This window comes from Ochotona curzoniae, unplaced genomic scaffold, assembly GCF_017591425.1.
Source record: "Ochotona curzoniae isolate NIBS_2020 unplaced genomic scaffold, NIBS_Ocur_1.0 contig_3622, whole genome shotgun sequence".
NCBI classification, from domain to species: Eukaryota; Metazoa; Chordata; class Mammalia; order Lagomorpha; family Ochotonidae; genus Ochotona; species Ochotona curzoniae.
The window spans coordinates 20,888,324-20,908,697 of record NW_024465926.1 but is presented as its reverse complement, the minus strand read 5'-3'; the positions used below and the strand labels follow the sequence as shown (position 1 = coordinate 20,908,697).

At 50.6% G+C, this 20,374-nt stretch overlaps 1 protein-coding gene across 5 annotated transcripts in view; it reads left to right on the top strand.

Moving 5' to 3' along the window:
* Positions 1-4,853: 4,853 nt before the first annotated feature.
* The window catches only part of NLRC5 (NLR family CARD domain containing 5), a 66,189-nt gene continuing 50,668 nt past the window's right edge, over positions 4,854-20,374 (top strand). For all 5 annotated transcript variants that reach the window (XM_040982657.1, XM_040982656.1, XM_040982655.1 and 2 more), the window contains exon 1: positions 4,854-4,936. The gene's annotated coding sequence lies outside the window, so the exon portion shown is untranslated. The remainder of the gene's footprint in view (positions 4,937-20,374) is intronic.

Below are 20,374 nucleotides of genomic sequence, written 5' to 3'. Positions count from 1 at the left end.
GTGACAAGGGGTCTGTGTCAGGCGGCATGTGCAGTTCCCAGGAGGGCTGACAAGGGGTTGCGGGCCAGGCTTGGATTCCCAGGCAGAACCCAGGCCCAGCACACTGCGGGGATTTTCCAGAAGAGTCATCAGGGGCCATGTAGAGGATATTCCATCAGCCTGATCTCCATGCTTGTCCCACTTCCAGCGGACTGAGTTGGGATACAGGGTTCCCCTCTGGCTCAGCAAGGGCCTTGGCAACCAACAGGACTCCACCTCAGGATGGGGCCCCAACAGGGGCCAGGTGGTCAGTGCAGGAGGGAGCATTGAGCACTGAGAGGCTGTGCAGGAGTTTGCCACATGGGCATACAGAAAGGGCAGAGCCAGAAGGAGTGGCGACTTGGAATTGGAAACAGAGCATCCACGAATCACGCATCAGACATCACACACCAGCTCTTCAATTAGCCAAGAGACAAGTTCAAAGGCCTGGGGGCTGGTGGCATGTGCAGTGGCCACCCCCAGAGAAGCAGAGAGAACCATTCAGATCCTGGCTTCTCCCTTCTCTCTAGCACCTGGGATAACAACGTTTCTTATGTTGTTATGTGCAGCTAATTCCAAACACAGCCAAGTCCTCTTTTCACGATTAATTTACCATGAGCCGAAACATCAGACATGATGAGAGATTAGGAGGTCCTTTTATTCCAGTGGCATAGGGATGGGAGCAGGGGTGGTGAGGGGGACAGGTAGGGAAACATCTCCTGCCATGGTGGCAGGATGAGGGCAGCCAGGGCAGGGAAAAGGGCAGGATGGAGAAAGATGGGGAGAGCTAGAAGGAAAGGAAGAGAGAGGGGGAAGATGAAGGGAGGAGCTGCATCTTTGACCCAGGGACTGGTGACTGAGATTATCTGAGCCACTGGTACATGGATGGGGATGGGAGGGGGGGCAGATAAGGCACCAGGTTACATCTGATTGATGGATAACCAGAACGGTGTGAATTTCAAGAGGTGTGAGGAAAGGGAAGCAGGAAATGGTGCAGGGTCCAAGATTGGGTGTTCGAATCACTCCTCACAGACAGGAAGTGGGGGAACCTGAGAACGGGAAGGGGAGGCCTGGCTTCTCGTCTGTCTTTTGATAGAAGAGGAGGAGGATGGTGCCTTTGTGAAGGCCAGTCAGACTTGAACCTGGGAGAGAAATCACGGGAGCCTATCGGCAGCCTCCTTATACTGATGTTGTGTCCCCTTCCAGCCCAAGGCCCACCAAGGCTGGAAGGACATCGTCAGGACAACCAGGCAGCCCCTTCTTTGAACACACCCTCCCAGTGGCAGACAAGACAGTCCCTGGGAGTCTGGCCCTTTGTCCGTGCCAGCCCAGCTGGGAGTCCAGAAGAGGACAGATCCTCATCCTGCTTCCATTCCCACCCTGGAAGTATGTCCCCTGGCTCTGGGCTCAAAGGACTGCATGTCCTTGCACTGGCCAAGAAGAACATGTGGCACAAGGAGGGTTAAGGCTTGCTGGATGCCCGAGTTCCTGGCTGCTCTACCCAAGCCCAGGAGCTCTGACCCAGGCCTACCTCAAAAGATGTCCTCCCTGCCTCATGTGGTCCTTGGCACAACCCACCCCAAACCTGCCCCCAGGAAGTGGAAACTCAGTGCAGTGGCTAACACACCCACAACCCATCCCAGAGTGCCTGGGGTCCCAGCTCCACTTCCTGCTAATGTCAACACTCGATGGCAACAGTGATGCCTCAAGTACTTCATCCCTCCCACCCATGTGGGAGACTGGATTGGGTTCCTGGCTTCTGGTTTTGCCCTGGCCTAGTCCCTGCTGTTGGGAGTTCCTGAGAAGTGAAGCAAACCATGGGAGAGTCTCTTACTCTTTCCCCCAGATGAAAATAACTAAAAGCTTTAAAAATCAAAGCCTTCCAGGAGAGACAAGGATGTCCCTGCTGCTTCATCCAGGGAAAAGCAGTTGGACTTCCCAAGGTGAAGGTCAAGACCCTGCGGCAGCACATTCGCCACCTGGGCTATTGGCCTTGGGAGAGTGCGGCTGAGGGTTATAGAACTAGGACTGAAGTACATGGAAAGTGCAGGGAGAATGCCCGGCCTTCAGAGACTGGGCAGGGATCCCAAGCAGTCTCTGTGACTCATATTGCTATCCTGGGTCCCTCTGAGCTCCGACCAGGTGGATGATCATAGAGTCTGGCAAGGACTAGAGGGAGCATCACGTGGCAGCCAAGCGCAGGGTTGCCTGGGTACTCAGTCTCCACTTCTGCACCCGCCCCTCCCCACTAGCTGTGTGACTTCCGGCATGCACTGTGTCCTCTGTGCCTCTCTGTTCTCCTGGAAACATGGAGATAACAGGATCATCATGACAATTGCAGGAACAAGCCCAGGTACATGGGCCAGTGCCTGGGCACCCTGGGCACTCTGTGAGAGTGAAGTCCCCGGGGGGCACTTCATGGAGACAAGGCAGCAGGTACATAGAGGAACTCTGTGTTGACATGGGCTTGTTGCATCTTGGAGGCCTCTGGTCTCAGTCCCTGCCCACCGCATTTCTGTCCACTGTCACCCTTGCGTATCACATCTCTAGTTTCTCCTCCCAAGGCATAGGTTCTCCATATTCCCGTGCAGCCTGGCTGGCTTCTTCATACTCCCGTGTAAATGCCTGATGGACATTTCACACACACCTGAGGCGCTTGTTCTCCTTGATCAGGGGCCTGACACACTGATGGTGGATTCCTAGGCCACAGGGCAGGCTGAGGTCGGAGCGAATGTGAGAGGCGGCAGCTCTCCCCAAAACTCCTGGTGATAACCTGGTCAGCCTCAGTACCACTGGGCTAGAAAGAGCACAGGCCAATGCCCTGTTCTGTTCCTTATTGCTATGTGACCTTCAGCCATGCACTTGACCTCTCTGGACCTCAGCTTCTTCATCTGCCTAACGGGAGAATAAGCTTTCTCCTGTCCTCCTCCTGGGATTTCTCAGGATTAAGTACATCTAAGAATGATTTGCAGGGGCAGCAGTTAAGATGCCAGCAGGGTGCCTGGCTCCAGAGCCTGATGCCAACTTCCTGCCAACATAGGCCCCATGGCTCAAGCACTTGGCTTCCTGTCATCCACATAGGAAACCTGGGTTAAGTTCCCAGCTCCTGTGATGGACTCTTCAGGAGTAAAACAACAAATGGGGGCGCTCTTTCATCTCCACCCCACTCCCTCACATTAAAATAAAAATGCATCTGTCTCTGGATTACAGTCATTTGTCCATGTGTCTGTCAGTACAGGGAACTTTTTTTTAAGGTTTGTTTAGTTTAAACGGAGAAAGAAAGATCTTCTGCCCGCTGGTTCACTTCCCAATGACTTCAATGCCAGGTCTGGGTCAAGCTGAACTTAGGAACTCCATCCTTAGCTCCCATGTGGGTGGTAGAGGTCTAAACATTCCACTACTTTCCCAGGTTCAGTAGCAGGGAGCTGCATGAGAAGTGAAGCAGCAGGGACTTGGACCAGTGTCCCTATAGAACACAGGTGCCACAGGCAGAGACCTATTGCGCTGCACCACAGAGCCTTGGATTTTGTGTAGGTGCTCAGTGAACATGAGCTGACTCTTGAGCTTGAAACATGGTCATTCCTTCCCTGTACCTACACAGCTAGTGGCGCCCATTCCTGCCCATTCCCTATTACATTCCACAATGGCCTGGGGAGGCTGGGGTGCCCCAGGCCAGGGTCAGCTAGCCTCAGCTAGGGTCAGCTGTCACGTGCAAGGTCAAGCCCTTCCTAGTCTGGATGGTCATGCAGGGATCTGTCCAGGGAAAAGCAGTCCCCCCGGGGAAGTGCAGCGCTGTGAAAGGGGACTCACACAGAAACAGCCTGTCCCCCAACATCACACACAGTCAACATCAGTCCCAGCTGGGGGGGTCATTTCAGTCCCCTGGGGATCCTCACCCTCAGGGCATCCTGATTGTACCAATCCTCAGCTCACAGATGGCACAGGCTCATGAGGCAGTTGAGATGTGTGCTTAGGGCAACACGGTCAGTTTGGGAAGCCTGAGAAGACACCCGGGCTGTGGATGCCGATGGTGGTCTCCTGACCTATAGCACCCTCACACCCACACATGGAGTCACACCTAGCCTGGCAGGAGCAACCTGGGAGTGGAAGCTGCTTTCAGGAGGGTCTGTTGGGGTAGAGATGGAGAGGCAGGATGAGAGGAGGGAACAGGGTGGGGGTAGCGGAGAGGCAGGTAGGCTTGCTCCTGCAGAGCTGTACATTGTCTGCCCAGGGTGGGAGTGGGTTGGGGGAACTTGATAAGCGTAGAGAGCTGGGGGAGGAGCAGTGAAATTGCAAGGCGCAGGGTGGGTTAGAGCTGGAGGCTTTTCAGAAGTCCCCTCCGGCTTCCACTCTCCCTAGCCCCTCTCCCCACTGCTCCTCCATCCATCTCTCCCTCAACTTTCTTCTCAGTGACTCCTAGAGTTGCATCTATGTTTTATCATGATTTGAGGATCCGAGGAAACATTGGCTCATCTGCCTCGAGGGCTCAAGATAACAAATCCCCTCCCTTCCTCCTGGAGAGCCTCCATCCCAACCCGCCCGCCTCCCCCCGCCCCCCGACCCCCCACGGGAGCCAAGGACCCCTGGACGCTGCAGTAGCTTCTACCTCCTGGGAGACTTAGAGAGAGAACTCCCCCGGAGACCCCCTGAGGCGTCCTAACCGCTGCCCACCTGCCCATCTGCACGTCCCCGCATGTCTTGGAGGCTGTCCCCGGATCGGGAATTTGGTTTCCCTCGCAGAGCGCACAACAGCGGACGTGCCCGGCTCCCGCCCAGACTGCCAACTCTGGGCTGGCACCCTGAATCCACGTGATTTCTCGGCAGCGGCAGCCGGCTCGCTCTGCTCTAGCTGAGTGGCTCTCAGCGTCTGCTTTCAGTTTCGTGCAGAGAGCAGCGGGAGCCAGGAGCACCACTGCCGGTGAGTACTTCTTGTTGCTGCCGGGTTTCTAAGCTGCAGGGGTCCCTGGTGGCAGCTAGGGAAGGAGCCTAGGGGGTCGTGGAGCTGTAGAAGCCGGTGACCTCGTGGGTATGCAGTGGGTGTCCAACCCAAGGACTGTCAGGTGGATCCTAGGTCATGTGGCAGGCAGCCTGGGAGCTGGTGGCCGGCGATGTGCAAGCTGCTGCTTAGGGACAGGAGGTGAGGGAGGGCTTAGAATGTGTCCTGAGAACTTCCAAGGATGACAGGGCAGGGGGTGGCCTGGGTGGGGGTCGCAGGACATAGGGCGCACTGCTCTTGTCACCTCCTGGTCACCACCTTCTTTCTGCTTTTCAGAGAATTATCGAGTCACATTGTTCACTAAGTACAAGACAGACTTTTGCAACTAAAACACTTGTTGATGCTGTATGTGTTTCCGAGTAGAAAGGCTCGAACAAGAATAAACCAATGCGCTGACGGGCGCTTAATGCAAAGCCAGCTAGATCTTCCTCACCTTGTTAGCCTCAACAGACACCAGCCCTGTAACTTGGGCACAGCTAGTGAATGGTTTAGCGTCTCAGCCCAAAAGTTTCAAGACAGAAACAGCAGAAGTCTCCATAAAACTTCCTCCACAGTATGCACTATGGGCAGAGCCTGCAGGGCATTGTAGCAGTTTGTCAGAGTCAAACCTGTTTCGAAGTAACAGGGGGTCGCCTTGTGACCGGTCCCCTCTTGTGGTTTTCAGCTCCTTTGCTCACTCAGCAGGGCTGGACCTGGCGTTTGCTGGTACGGCCATCTGGGAAGGTTGGAGAAAGGTCTCACCTTTGGCACTGTTGCCATCCGTTCTATAAGCTGCGATGCTTCACATTTCCTTTGTTAAACTATAGTTGCTTTGCAGGCCTAAAACACGGTCGCTGGAGGTGGCAGGAGATGGGGTGGGCTCCCAACTGGCACCCAAGCTCTTTGCTTCTCATGAAGGCGGAAATAAGCCCTGTAGAGTTCTGTGTCGCCCTGCACAACGGGGAGGGGTGTGGGTGTAAGGCAGATATTGAACTTCTCTGGACTTCCGGTATTCCTCAAGCCAGCTCACCCATTCATCCCAAGGGGTCACTGGTTATGTCCGTCACCCTGCCACCAGAAGTGGCCGCACCTGGTCGACAGGCACCTGGTATAAGAGGCGGACAGAGGGCCCCAGAACCTCAGTTTCTCACCTGTGAGATGGGCGTAATGTGATACCTTCCAGGTGTGCTTTGAGATGGAATAGAATGAGAACACCTGGAGCATGACTAGCCTTCTGCAGCCACCCAGGTGTGCAAGGTCCTGAGCGTGTGGTGAAGGCAGGCAAGTGGAGAGCAGAGTTCTTTGAAAGAGTCTTATGGTCTGCTTAGCCTTGGTCCTGGGGTGGATTCAGACAGGGGTGCCTGGAGAACGGCCTTCTTGCCCCCCAATAGTGCCCCCTTCGCCTCAAAGGCAAAGTCACCTGATTTCATATGGTGGTGTTTCCCCTTGGCTGTAGGGTGAAGTGTGTCCCAAAGAAAGATAGGCCAAGGTCTTAGCAGCCACCATCTGCAACTGTGACTTTAATTAGAAATACCGTCTGTGCCATCTAACTCATGCCTGGTGGCTTCGTGAGAAATGAGTCCTGTTAAGACACATAAGCCTGACATAGGGTGGAACCCAGAGAGAAGCCTCAATGAGCCAAGAATGCCAAGAATGGCCGTGCACCACCCAGCAGCAGCTGGGAGAGCACAGGTGGCTCTCTTTGGGGCCTGCACAGGTCTCATGGTGCTGCCCAAGTACTAGTTTCAGACTGTGAAGCCAAGCACCATAGCTATCTGGAGAAGGGTCGACGTTGTAATATTCTCTTTCTGATTTTTTTTTTTATTCAATGCAATTTGAAACTCTTTCTAATCAAAACAAGAAGACTGCCTTCTCCTTTTCAGACCTGCATAGTATTTCACAGTATGCCTATTCTCATGTGGTTTTGGCTTTTGCCTTATAGCGTATGAATGTCACACTCTAGCCTCATGTCTCACAGGGAGGAATGAATCTTTAGGGAAAACAATCGAGGAGTGAATTTGCAAGGTTAAGGGGGACCTGCCATTTGAACTTGGATATACATGGCCTGTTACCCTTCTTACTGCTTTTCATACCTGCTGCCTGGCTGTGAAGGTGCAAACCCACCACTGCCTCCTCAGCACAACTGCTGTTGAATATTTCCAGATTTGCATTTCTGGGGATAAGTAATAATGTCCTTTTCTCATGGCTCTGACTATGAAAGTGACTGATGGCATTCCAGATACGTAAGGCCACCTATATCTCCTTTCCCATAAACGTTTACGTCCCTTGTCTGCTTTCTTATTCATGTATTGGTCTTTGCCTGCTGAGCAGTAAAAGTGTTTACTATTGAGGCCATTACAAGATGCAGAATATGGTTATGCAATAACTTCAAGTCACAACATGGTTGCAACATGGTACATAACAGGAATCAGGATATGGAGTGAGGGTGGAAACAGACCCTGCATGGGGTATGTATGCAGGGAAGTTTGCTCCAGAAAAAATGCAGGTGGGAAGGGGCAGGGGGGAAATGGAGGCAGGAAGAAAGTGGAAGGGGGCCCATCACACAAAGAGGGCTGTTCCGGATCTTCCTAGGGGTAAATTGGTGGATGGGCATTTTCGATCCAGGGTTGCCTACCACCCTGTGTAAAATGATGCCCAGCACCAACTCTACTCCCATACCATGGGCCCCACTGGTGAGAGTCTATGGAGTTTCCACAACATGCTCGAGGCTCCAGGCTCTGGTTGGGAATGAGCAAAGTCCCTGCCCTGTGGGGCTGACAAACCACAGAGAAAGACAAGCAATGCATGCAATGGGCTGCTGTCGGTGGCATGTGTGACAGGATCAGCTGGTGTGCACTACAGCGAAGGAGCCGAAGCAGGCAAAAGGAGGGTGTCCCTTTCTTGGAATCAAGATCGAGGTGTGGCTTTGCAGTAAGGGGTAGTTGGGACATTTGAGAGAAGACTGAAGGGAAGTGAGGCAGAGAGACGTGAGCCGTGATGGCTGCAGAAGAGAAGGAATAGTTGCTATGAATTTTGCTTTTGGCTTCAAAAATGCCTTCTGTAAGTGAATTCTTAAATAATATTTTATATTTTATTTATTTATTTATTAAGATTTTTTTTTCTTGTTTGAAAGGCAAGGAAGAGGAGAGGGAGGCAGAAGAGGGAGAGAGAAAGAAATATCTCCTAACTACTGGTTCATGCATCAAATCACCGGCATAGCTGGGGCTGGACCAGACCAAAGCTGAGAGCCTAGAATTTAATTCACATCTTCACATGGATGGTGGGATCCTAAGTCCTTGACCTGTTACCCACTGCCTTCAGCAGGAAGGTGGAGTCAGAAGCCAAGATGGGACTTGGGTTGTAGCCAAGCAGGCCTGGGTTGTAGGCGTTCCAAGTGAGACCTTAACTACAGCACCAAATTCCTGTCTCTGCCACTCAGATGTTAGTCAGTGCCTTCAGAAACAGCTGGCTGCTTGTATGTCTGTGGTGGTGTGTTCCCCAGGGTGCTGGGGGTGTCCCGTGCGTTTCTGGGCTTCAGGCTCCTCTTGACGGAAGTGAACAGGTCCACACTTGCACAAAGAAAGACCTCCGCAGCAGGAGTCCGCAGGGTGGTGCTGGCAGGTGTGTGGACTTGGCACTAGCACTTGAGTCATAACGTGAGTTGGACCTTCTCTTTCTCAGTTCTCTCCAAGCGCTCCTGATGAGCTGAGGCCTCAGGCAGTGGAATCGGGGGCTGTGCTGTGAAACCCTTCTTGTACCTGATCTTTGCAACCAGGCCAGGCTAGGCCTTGGTTCAGAGTCTTGAGCCAGCAGCAATTCCCAGCCACGGCAAAGCATCTTGTTTGCTGTTTTCTCAGTGCTTCGTTTGGGGGTTCCTTTCAATGTGTGGTCTGGGGGTTACTTTTGTTGCAACCATCCCATACCTCTCGCCAAGAAGTACAGCTTAGACAACTCTGAGAAGTGGCCAAGTTTATTGAGGGAATAGGTGGACAGACCAAACAGCTGGGGTCAGCTCTTCTTTCCTTTGGAGAGTGACCTAGAGCTGAGGGTTACACAGGTTTTTATAGGGTGGATGGGTTTTTACAATCATGACAGGCAGAACACGACCAAAAAATATCAAAGTAAATTTATCTATGGAATGCTTGGGGGTGTCACCACCCTTGTCTGCCCTTACATTTCCCAGTATAGGCAAGGTATATTGGCAACTTGTGGCCTGATAGGCAGAAAGCACGTAAAGCATTTCATACAGAAGCATAAACAGCAGGTTAGCAGTTAAGCAAGGCTAGGTCAGAGTGACTCCATCTTGTAGCAGGATTTCACAGTTACAGACACGCCCCAGAAGTATTTCAGAAGACCCAGCGTTACAGTCACCATTTGCTGTTGTCCGGGTTGTCACACTTTCAATGCATGGCAAATGATACTTTTAAGTATTTATTTAATTTTCAAAAGCAAAGTTACAGAGAGAGAGAGAGAGAAATATAGCTTTCATTTGCTTGTTCACGCTCCCAAATGACTGCAATGGTCAGAGTTAGGCACTTCCAAAGGCAGCAGCTTAGAGCTCCTTCCAGGTCTCCTACATGGATGCAGAGGTCAAGGACTTGATTCTAAAACACTTACACACCTAATCCCTAGAAAGTGATACTGTGGAGAAACTTTGCTACATAGTTCTCTAATGTGTATAACTTTCAGATGAGCAGAGCTTATATTTGTAAGTGGAAAAATATAATAAGGAATTATTAGAGTGGGAGTTTGCTCTGAGCTAAGGCCTTTTGCTGATAACAGCATCATAGTTCAGGAAATAGCATCTGGCTTCAGGAGCATCCTCTGGCTCTCCTACATAGGTGCCAGGGCCCAAAGGACTTGAGCAATACGTCTGCTGCTTTACCAGGCCACAACCAGGGAGTTGGATTGAAAATTGAGCCACTGAGATGCAAATGGCACTTATATAAGATGTTGGTGCTATAGGAGGAAACTTAGCTTACTATGCCATGGTGCTGGTCTCGGCTTTGGTTTTGTTTTGAGAGAGACAGAAAAGAAAGTTCTACCTACTGGTTTTACTATCTGCAAAGGCCAGGCTGGGCCAAGGCTCAGGCCCCAGCCAGGAGGAACTGATAACTCAGGGTCTGCATGGGCAGGAAGCTGGCACCAGTTGTAGAGCCAGGCTGCAACTGTTGTAGCTGTACGACTGAACACCTGCTGCCAGCATAGGTGTCAGCTCCACATTGGGCTTCCAACCTTCTGAGAGCATCTTTCTTCAGCTGCATGACAGAGGAGAAATCTGCTTAGGAAGACTTGTGGAGCGTCTGGGGGAAACACAGGCTGGACACTAACCACCTGTTTGCCCTGTGCTAACTCCCCAAGAGCCAGCTAGCGTGGCCCATGGTCCAGCTGCGTCCCTCTGCTGTTCCATGCATTTGCTCTCTAGGAATGTTTGTAGCTCTCAATGTTTGTAGACCCTCTGAAGAAGTTCCGAAACCATCACCCCAATAGCCAATGAATGAACTAGGGCATAGGGAGGTTAAAGAACCTGTCCATAGAATTATGATTCCTTATGAAGAACTACACTATCGCAATAAAATGGGAAAAATCTGTCAGGGGGGTGGGAGTCTGGGGGGAGGGAATCCCAGCCTATATGAAATTGTACCACAAAATTCAAAATTCAAAATAAAAATATATTAAAATAAATAAATAAATCTTTAGAAAAAATGGGGGAGAAAAAAAAAACCTGTCCAGGGTGGCCCAGTGCTTGATGTTATCATCAAAATCTAAACTGGGCTCCCATCAACCCTCGCTGCTCTGCCCCCAGATCCCAGTGAGAAAGGCTGGATACAACACATCAACCCTGCAGAAGGGCAGGGGCTTGCTGGTGTCACCCAGAAAGCCAGGGCAGTGAGTCCAGAAGTGAGGCTCCAACCCAAGTCTCTCAGGTTTGCCTGCCCCTTCCCTGTGTGCCAGGCACCACCGGCGGCCAGCAGGATAGCAGGGAGGGGCTCAGACAATCACCAGGGAACAGAATTCCGTGTCCACCTGCAGAAGGTTCGGTTTTCCAGTCCCTTGGTCTATCTAGATTCACTTAAAGGAAGAGTCCATTTTACTTTAAGGTTTGTTTGAGGGTCAGTGTTGGAGAGAGACGTACAGAGACAGAGAGGGCGCCCATTCTCTGGCTGACCCGGAAGCTCCCCGTGATGAATCAAAATGGGTCGCCCACGTGGATGGCAGGAGCCCAGTGACTTGCGTCATCACTGCCTGCCACCAGGATCTGCCTTAGCAGGAAGTGGCTTTCCAGAGCCAAAGGAGGGTAGTGGGCCCTTGTGCTCCTGTGTGGGACGTGAGCTCCCTAACTGGCATTTTAACCACCACGTGTCCCCCACACACTTTCTCCATTTTCTTTCTTTCTTTTTTTTTTTTTTTTCCAAGATTTACTTATTTTTATTGGAAAATCAGACTGTATTTACGAACAACAGTTTCAGGGTTCAGTGTACACAGCGTTGGGTCCCTAACACCGTCTTCCAGCTGTGCGGTTGAGAAACCCAGGAGAGCTGTACCTTCAGACTGCAAAGTTATCGGGATCACGTGGCAGCATCGGAGTTGCCTGGATTCCTGGCTGCTCTGCTACCGACTGAGCTTCCTGCTAGTGTACCTATGGAGGCAGCCAAAGCTGGCCCAAGTGGGAGACCAGGATGGAGTTCCTAGATTCTGACTTAGGCTGGCCCAGTGCTGGCTGCTGTGGGCGTTTGGAGTGTGAGCCAATTATTGAAGATCTCTTAATTTCTATGACTTTGCCTCTCAAATAAATGTTAAACAGAAGAAGGAGATTTAGAAGTCTCGAGCAATTTGCCCTGCAAAGAGGGCAGGCTGATTTCCAGCCACAAATCCAAGGCCTGGGATCCAGGCCCCTCTGTCTCTGTCACCCCGCCCTATTCCCAAACCCGTGCACAATTCCTCTGGGATCCTCACATCCGATCCACATGGCTGGAGCCCAGGCGGGGATTTCCGAACTTCAGTTTTATTTTCACTTTGCTGAGGGTGTGCCTAGCCTTGGCCTAGGGAGAAGAGCTGGCCAAGGCCACCCGAGCTGGCACCCGAGGCTCCAAGGAATACCTGCCCCTGTGAGTTAATCTTTGGGATGTGCTCACAGGGTCTCCATCTGAAAGTGGCCACTGGGAGGCCTCCCTGGGCCCAACAAGGGGCTTGTGGGTAGGGCAGGGTGCATAAGGGAACAGGAGTGTCACCCGCTATTCAGCATGGCGATCAGTGGTAGGGTGGGCTCCAAAACGGGGCAGTCCTCTCCCAAACACCCCGCCACAACCACTGGGCAGCACCTCTGGCTAGCATTGTTAACAAAGCTCCCCTAGCTCAGGGAACGTGAAATTGCAGGTAAGTTGGGAGCTACAGGCCAGCCTGGGTGATGCGGGCAGAGGCCTGGGAATATGCCTGCCTGGGAAATTTTTCCTCAAGAGCTCATGAGGAAGGGCTGGTCCCAGCAGAGGGCCCTTGGGTGGGAAATCTGGGGCTTTGAAGTAGGATATGGCTGAGGTGAAAAGGCAGGGCAATTAACGATGCAGGCTGGCAGCAGCAGATTTTTATGCATTTCCAGTGGTACTTGGCACAGGGACTCTGAGGCCCAAAGTGCAGGTGTGGGTTGGCACGGGCATCCTCCAGGAGGGCCTGTCTCCTCCTCATTCTGGTTGGCTACCTGGGCAGGGTCTGACAGCACTGGAACTCAGTTTCCTGGTCTACAAAGCTGGGTCTTGCACAGAACAACGCCAACGGTAATGTTTTTTCAAGGAACTAGTCACCCTACATGGTCCCCACCCAGGGAAAATGCACCTGCCAGTCAGGGACCTGTGCTGAGGAGGAAGTGATTCTAAAGGAGGGGTGCTGCCTCCCAGGAAAGAGCCCCCGAGGTGGTTCTGGCCCTGTCTTTGCCTCCTGGTCACTGTGCATTCCAGCAAGTCCTCCCCTCTCAGGGGAGGGTGGGGCCCATGCTGTGGTGTATCAGGCTAAGCCTCCGCTTGTGTCATTGGCTTTCCATAGAAGCACTAATTTGCATCCCACCTGCTCCACTTCCCATCCAACTCCTTACTAATGTGTCTAGCACAGTATCAAAGTATGGCCCAAGTGCTTGAGCCCCTGTACCCATGTGGGAGACTCAGAAGAAGCTCCTGAATCCTGGCTTTGACCTGACTCAGCCCTAGCTATTGTAGCCATTTGGGAAATGAATCAACAGATGGAAGTTTCTCTCTCTCTCTCTCTCTCTCTCTCTCTCTCTCTCAATAACTCTGCCTTTCAAATGTTTAAAAAAAATTTTTTTTTCATTAAAAAAAATGTGGGGGTAGCCATTTCTCCTAGGGCGCTAGGGATTAAGGGAGTAAGTCATTCATTGGGATAGTTGAGTTCTGGCTCTACTTCTCATGCCAGTTTCCTGGGAAGCATCAGGTGAAGGTTCAAGGGCTTGGGTCCCTGGCACCCATATGGGAAACTCGATTGAGTACCTGGTTCCTGGCTTTAGGTTGGCTCACTTTCAGCTGGTTGTGGGCACTTGGTGAGTTAACCAACAGAGGGGAGCTCTCTTTCTGTCTCTCCACCTCTTATATAATTAAATCTATAGGCATATCGTGGGCCCCTCAGGCAGGCTCCCCAACTCCATCAGTCTATGCCTGGGCATCCCACCACTGGTGGGATGCTGGCTTCCCTGGTCTCAGAAAGGCCTGCCGGCCAGGACAAGCTCAGGTGCACTCCAGCTCCTGAGCTCTGACCTGTCTACCTGGCCAGAGAAGCCATCCTGAGAGCCACTCTCCATCCCCTTCTTTAGGTATCCTCTCTCCATGTTTATAGCTGCTGTCCCGACCCCGTGTGCCTTCCCCTCACACCGCAGACCACCTGAGGAGGATGCTGGTGCTGTTGTATTTACATCCCACCTTCCTTCCCGCCGGCTCCCTCTTCTGTCTTTCCTTCCCCAAGCTGATCTCCCTAGACAGGTTCAGGAAGCAGGTCACCAGCTGGTGACAGATGAGCAAACTGAGGGCCTGTTCTGGACCACAGATGCATGTGCTTCCCCTCAATCCAAGCCTGGGGGAGCCAGGAGAAGAGCAGAAACTGAGAGGAGCCAGAGGGTGTGGTTCACACATAGCTCACCTTGTTCTTTACCCTTCTCTACTTCCTTCCTTCCTTGGTTCTGACAGAGGCCATGATGATTCAAACTGACAAAGATGTTTGTAGTGGGTATCACACCCACGATGAACATCACACACCCATCTCTCAGCTGCTTTGCCAGGCAGCTACTGCTATGCCCCATATGCACTACTCTCACCCAGTACCCATGGCAGCCACGGACACCTGCAACCATCTCCAAAGGATGCCCTCAGCCCATGGGCATTGCCTCACCCAGTGGTGCCAGACACTTATACCTCCTCCTGGCTGATGTGGGACTGGCAACTCCCAAGATCCCTTAACTCCCTTAACTCCTGCCAAGGCTATCTCGTGATGTTGTTCAATTCCAAGTTTGGGTTGAAGCTAGGCTTCTCCTGAACGCGCATCTTTGCCTAACTTCTTCCAAAGATCCTTCCTGCTTCTCTCACCTGCCCAATCAGGAATTTCCACAAGGAAGGACCTCATACCCCTCTTCTAGAACTCTGGCTTAGAATACCTCTATTTGTTAGTTGGAAATGCTAAGGGCTGGCTGTCTTGTGGTGGTGATGCAACGCTGACTGGCACAGGTGCCAAGATGATAAAGTCCTCCGTCTAAGTCAGGCAGCCGGGAGCTGGTGGAGACTCCATCTGAGTGCCTAGCGCCAAGACCTTTTCTCCAACTCAGGGCCAAGCATGTCCCCTGGCCTCCAGGGGTCCCCAGCTCACTGAAGGAAGCTGGCCAGTTCTGGGAAAATGGCATATGGAGTAGCAAGACCCACATTTGTGAAGAAACAAGAACAGGTTCAGGGAAAGGACAGCGATCAATCTGGTGTGGGAGCAAACAGTGAGAGTTGAGCTGAGTGAGAAAGGAAGTTTCCAAGATGGGGAAAGGGGAAGCAGGTGGGAGGCAGAGGAAGTGGCATGCAAAATAATAATGGTTGGGCAACCTGGAGCCTCTAAGGTGCAGGAGAAGCAAAGGTTTGGAGACCACTTGCACACCTATCTTTCCAGCACTCCCCAGACACCCGGTATACCTTGGCCTTGTGTAGAGCACCAGAGCACAGGGTGACTCTTCAGGTGCAGGTTGTGGAAGGCCCAGGGAAAGTTGTGAAAGAAATGAGATTGCACCACAGCTGAAATGGAGAAGGCACTCCGACCACAGGATGGGTCTGTGTGCACTTGTGGCTACCGTGTGTGTGTGTGTGTGTGTGTGTGTGCGCGCACGCCAGCAGCTGGAGTGGCTCTTCCTGCAAAGGGAACAGTCAGAACCAAAGCCTGGGGGCTGCCGTGAGGAGGCTGGGTTTGCTATCTCCTCTCCTCTAACTTCTGCATCAGCTTCTCTCTCAAGACAGAAAAGAGCCCCAGGAACACAGCAATGAGTTCAGTGGGAAAATTGGAAACCAGTGGGGCAGGGAAGGATGAGCCACCCTCCCTGGTCACACCCTCATTCTACCAACTGCTGCCTCCAGCCCCCACACAAGCACCTCACTATTTTCTCCTCTCACCATCTGAACCAGGCAAGAGCATGGGGACATAAACTCTCCAGCCTGGATCATTTACCCTCCCAGCTGTGTGTCCCTGGGCTAGATGGGGCTTTGGGAGGTTAATATTTCAGACATTGGGCCTGTGCTACAATGCAGATGGGTGACAGGAGCAAGCGTTTGGCTGCGCGCTCTTGCTTTCTATAGTGACCGAGCTCTGTGTAGCCTAGAGTGGGCAAAGGCAAGCCTCGAAGATCACATGCCCGTACCAGCCCACCCATCCTGTGTGGAGCAACAAATGGAAGCATCAGTCTTTGATGGGTAGCCTCCAACCTCCGCCAGATCAAATAAATACAAAATCTGTGGGGTAGCCAGCCCAGCTGAGCTAGTAGATGTCGGAGGATTCTTCAGCTTGAAAAATACAGAAGTGAAAGTTGTTAGTTTAGGTGCAAAATGACTTTGTCAGTGTTTGTCACCACACATAGTTTCCATGAACTTGTTAATGAGCTTTCATATTCAACTTTCAAAGATGAATTTTGATTATCTGACATCTATGCATAGTATAAAAATTTTAGAAGCTCCCTGCCTGGAGAGACAATTGCTATTCTAGTGTCTCCAAAAGCCATTCATTCATGTGTTTATAAACATAGACATTTTATTTTTTTCTTTTCACAAAGGTGGCATATTCTATACACTGTTCCATTCTTTGCTCTTTAGAAAAAAAATTTAATATATCTTAGACATCATTCCATATCATTCTATAGAGTTTGTTTCTTTCTTTAAAAAAAATCATTTAATTCGCTATTTGAAAGGTAGAGTGAAAGAGAGAGAACCATCTGATGGCTAACTCCCCCAAATTAATGTGACAGCCAGGTCTGGGTCAGGACAAACACAAGAGCCAGGAATTCCGCCTGAGTCTCCTACATGGGTGGCTGTGGTCCATATGCTTGTGTCATCTCCCACTGCTTCCCCAGGCCCAGAAAGTCAGGTAGGAAGTAGAGCAGCTGAAACTTGGACCAAACCTTATAAGGGATGGCTGTGTAGGAAACAGTGGCTTAATCCACTGAGTCATTGCACCAGCACTTTCTCTCTTTATAAGGATATTGTAAGAATTCACTGTGTGTGAGACAAACATGATAACAACTACACCATAGAAACGCACCCTGGATTCCATTGTGCAAATGTGCTATAATGTATCCTCTTTCATGGATATTTTGATTCTTCTCACCCTTTTGTTATTACAAGCCAAGTCACGTTAAATGTCCTGGGATGTAAGATATTTTGCACATCTATGGGTATATCTATAGGTTAGATACCTGGGTTTGAAATTATTAATTTGGTAAATCAACGTTGCTTTTGTTTACTTCTCACAAGCAATGCAGCAAAGTCCTTTAATGTACAACCTTGCCAACTAAGTAATATCATTATGAAGCTAAGAGCTAGAGGATGCTGTCTCATTTTTAGTTTGAATGTGCATGTGTCTGAGTTTGTGTGAGGTTGAACATCCTTCTATATATCTAAGAGCTATTAGCATTTCTGTTTTTGTAAACTTTATGTTCTTTACTCACTTTCCTATTCTTGGTTGTTATTACTGATTTGTGCTCTTTTTTTCATTTATTTTTAAATAATAAACTCATGTTATTTTTTATAATGCTTGTGTAGTTGAAAGGGATGCATGCCTGTATAGACTGCCAGTTAGGGTGTAGAGGATCAAGGGATGGGGGAAAGTGGATGAGACAACGACCTCTAATCTCCTTTTTTCTTCTGTTATCTGGAGAAAGTGGGGAGACAAAGGGGAGAGGGCCGTTTCCAGTGACCCAACTGTATTTGTACCTAGGAGTGGGGAAAGGCCACCTGATGTCAATCCGGGATCCCTGATGAGGAGTATGTTCTGAGAATACAGCTTAAGTAGTTTTTGTAGTTCAGAAATGCTGTTGATTTCATTGCTCCAAAGTTGAGGAAATCCTTCCAAGTTCCATTGGCTGACATAGTCCTCCTTAGAGTCTCAGATATTTGTCTGGAGGAGCTGTCCAATTTGTTCTGCCCTCCGTGGTTCTAGATGTCCTTTGCAGGTCTCAATGAACTGGTTGTCGGCCCAGCTTGACTTATCCCACCTCTTGTCCTGGCATATATAGCAACCTTGCTCAACCAGCCCACACCTATTCCGACTCTTACTGTTGAGTGCCACAGCCCAGTCACACCTGGTCCACCCCTAGACCCAGCTCTCTGTAGTTCAGCACAAGACCTAGCCCAGCCCATCTTATACATCTGGCTCTTGTGAGCCCCAGTGGGTGCTGGAGCCTGGCCCAGTCTAGCATACCTCCGACCCAGTCCACACCCATGCAGGGGATGCTGCAGCCATGTCCATCCCAGTTCACCACTCCCATTCCAGCTATCACACTCACTAATGGGAACCACAGTGCAGCGGGGCATCACTTTATCTCTCCCACCAAGTTCACTCCCAGCCACAGATGTTGTGCATGCCAGTGGTTGCTCTGACTCAGACTGGCATAACCCAACACTCAGCTTGGCCATCAGATGCCAAAGCCTGGCATGGCATGGCATAGTCTGCCCCCAGTCCCAACTCTGACTGGTAGGTGCTGCAGCCTAGCCCTACCCAGCCTGCTCCATCCCTGGCTTTCATGCAAACCAATAGGTGTAATAACCTAGCCTAACTTAGTATAGCCTGCACCCCATCCTGGCTCCCACATATGCCAGTGTGCTATGGTTTGGCCTGGCCTTGTCTGGTTCATTCCCACCTCACCCCCAAGCCAACTCACACACCTGCTGATGAGTGAAGGAGCCTGCCCAGCTTGACCAACACCCAGCCTTGACTCATGTGCTCTCCAATGGGAGCAACACCCTACCAGGGGAGTTCCTCATGTTCCCCCACCAGGTCCATTCCTAGACCCAGATCTCATGCATGCCAGCAGGTGCTAGGCCCTTGCCTGGCTGTCTGCCCCCCAGTGTCAGCTTTTGTGCATGTTGGTGGATGTTGTAGTGCTACCCACCCCATGCCCAATTCTGGGGGGTGTCTGCAGCTGCTACAGCCAGGAACAGCCCAGCCTATTCCCAACCCCAGTACCCATGAGTGTTGCTGAGTTCCATAGGCATGCCTAGCTCAGCCCATCACCACCCCAGCCCTCAAACAAACCAGCAGGTATGGCAGTCCCACAAGGGTGAGCCCACGATCCCACCCCCACCCCCGCCAAGTCTGCTCCCAGACGCAGTTCTCTCATGAGCTGGTTAGTATCGTGGCCCAGACTAACATGGTCTACCCCTGCCTCGACACTCACTGGCAGTACTGTTGTCGAGCCCTGCCAGGCAGGGCTTCAAACATGGCTTTTATGTATGCCAGTAAGTGGTAGCTAATGCTAACAATCCCAGCTCAGGTCTCCCACGTGGGCAGGTGTACTGGTTTGGCCCTAACAGGTCCTTGGGTTTTCCTCCTCTAAACCACCCAGTCTCAGCCCCCTTGTTTACCTGCAAGCACAGTAGCCAGGTTGGTGGAAGTCCCCCAGAAGTCACTTCTCACCTATCACTTTCTCCATCAGCAGTCCTTTCTCCCATATATATCCATACTCCCTTCCCTGGACAATCCACAGTCTCCCATGCCCAGACCTCTGGCAGTGTGCCATACCAGCCTGCCTACCTAGGGCCGACACACACACTCATGTGTGGTTCCCCAGACCTTTTCTTTTGGTGTGCCAGTGTCTGCCCCTCAACATAGCTTTAAAAAAAATAGAATAGGCAACTATGCTGGCACATTGGTATAGTTAACACAAATTTGACATTAACCACACCCAGAATGCCTACCAGCTGTTAGCTGCTTTCCTCCCAGCAGTGTAACACCTGCCTAGTTTCAATGCATTCCTATTTAGGATGCACTATTTCAAGCACTCACCTCTTGCTTGTTTTTTTAAGCTTAAAAGATACCAAGTGCTAGCAAATCTATTAAGGAGAAAAAGACGAAGTAAAATGATCTGAAGTCAATATGAAGGCATGATGAATTTTTGAAACACCATGTAACTCCTATATATGAGGATAGTTCCAAAAGCACACAAAAAGTGAAATTAAGAAATAAGCTGATTTCAATGTAAAAAAATCCATATATTATTTTTCATCATCTGTTAAGTAGAGTTATTGTAGATACTCGCCTTAAAGGTTTCATTTCAAAGAAGAAAGGAAATCGCCTGGGGGAGGGGCACTTAACCAAGTGCCCTTATAGGAAACATTTTGAAACATAACACTTCGAGATTTTCTGACTTGTGCCAAGTATATGCCAAAAATTTAAAATCTCTTTTATGACCTCTCAAACAATGCAAGATGCTACTGTCACTATTTTTGGACACATATGCAAGGATTTCTTGCAGTTCCAGTTCTACAACTGCCAAGTGAAAGGACATGCACATGAAGTAGATTTTGGATATTGCCAGATTTCCTGTCTCTGATTCCTCCATGGTCAATCATGAGACAAAGACAATTGCTTCAAAGTGAGGTGATCCAAGAGGATATCAATAGGGGAGTGGAGGGTTGAGCCAGCAAAGGTACCCAAACTTGTTCAACAAATCAGCACCATTGAAAACTGGAGCTTAATCCTGCTGGAGAACTCTGTGAACCAGACATGCACACACCTCGGAGTTCTCTCACCGGAGAGTTGAGAAAGCCAGAGTATTTGTACCAACTCTCACCAGACATTGGCTGAAGAGGTGCTAATTCCTGCCTAGGAGACTGGATCAGAGACTGGAGAAAGCTTCCAGGCTAAGTG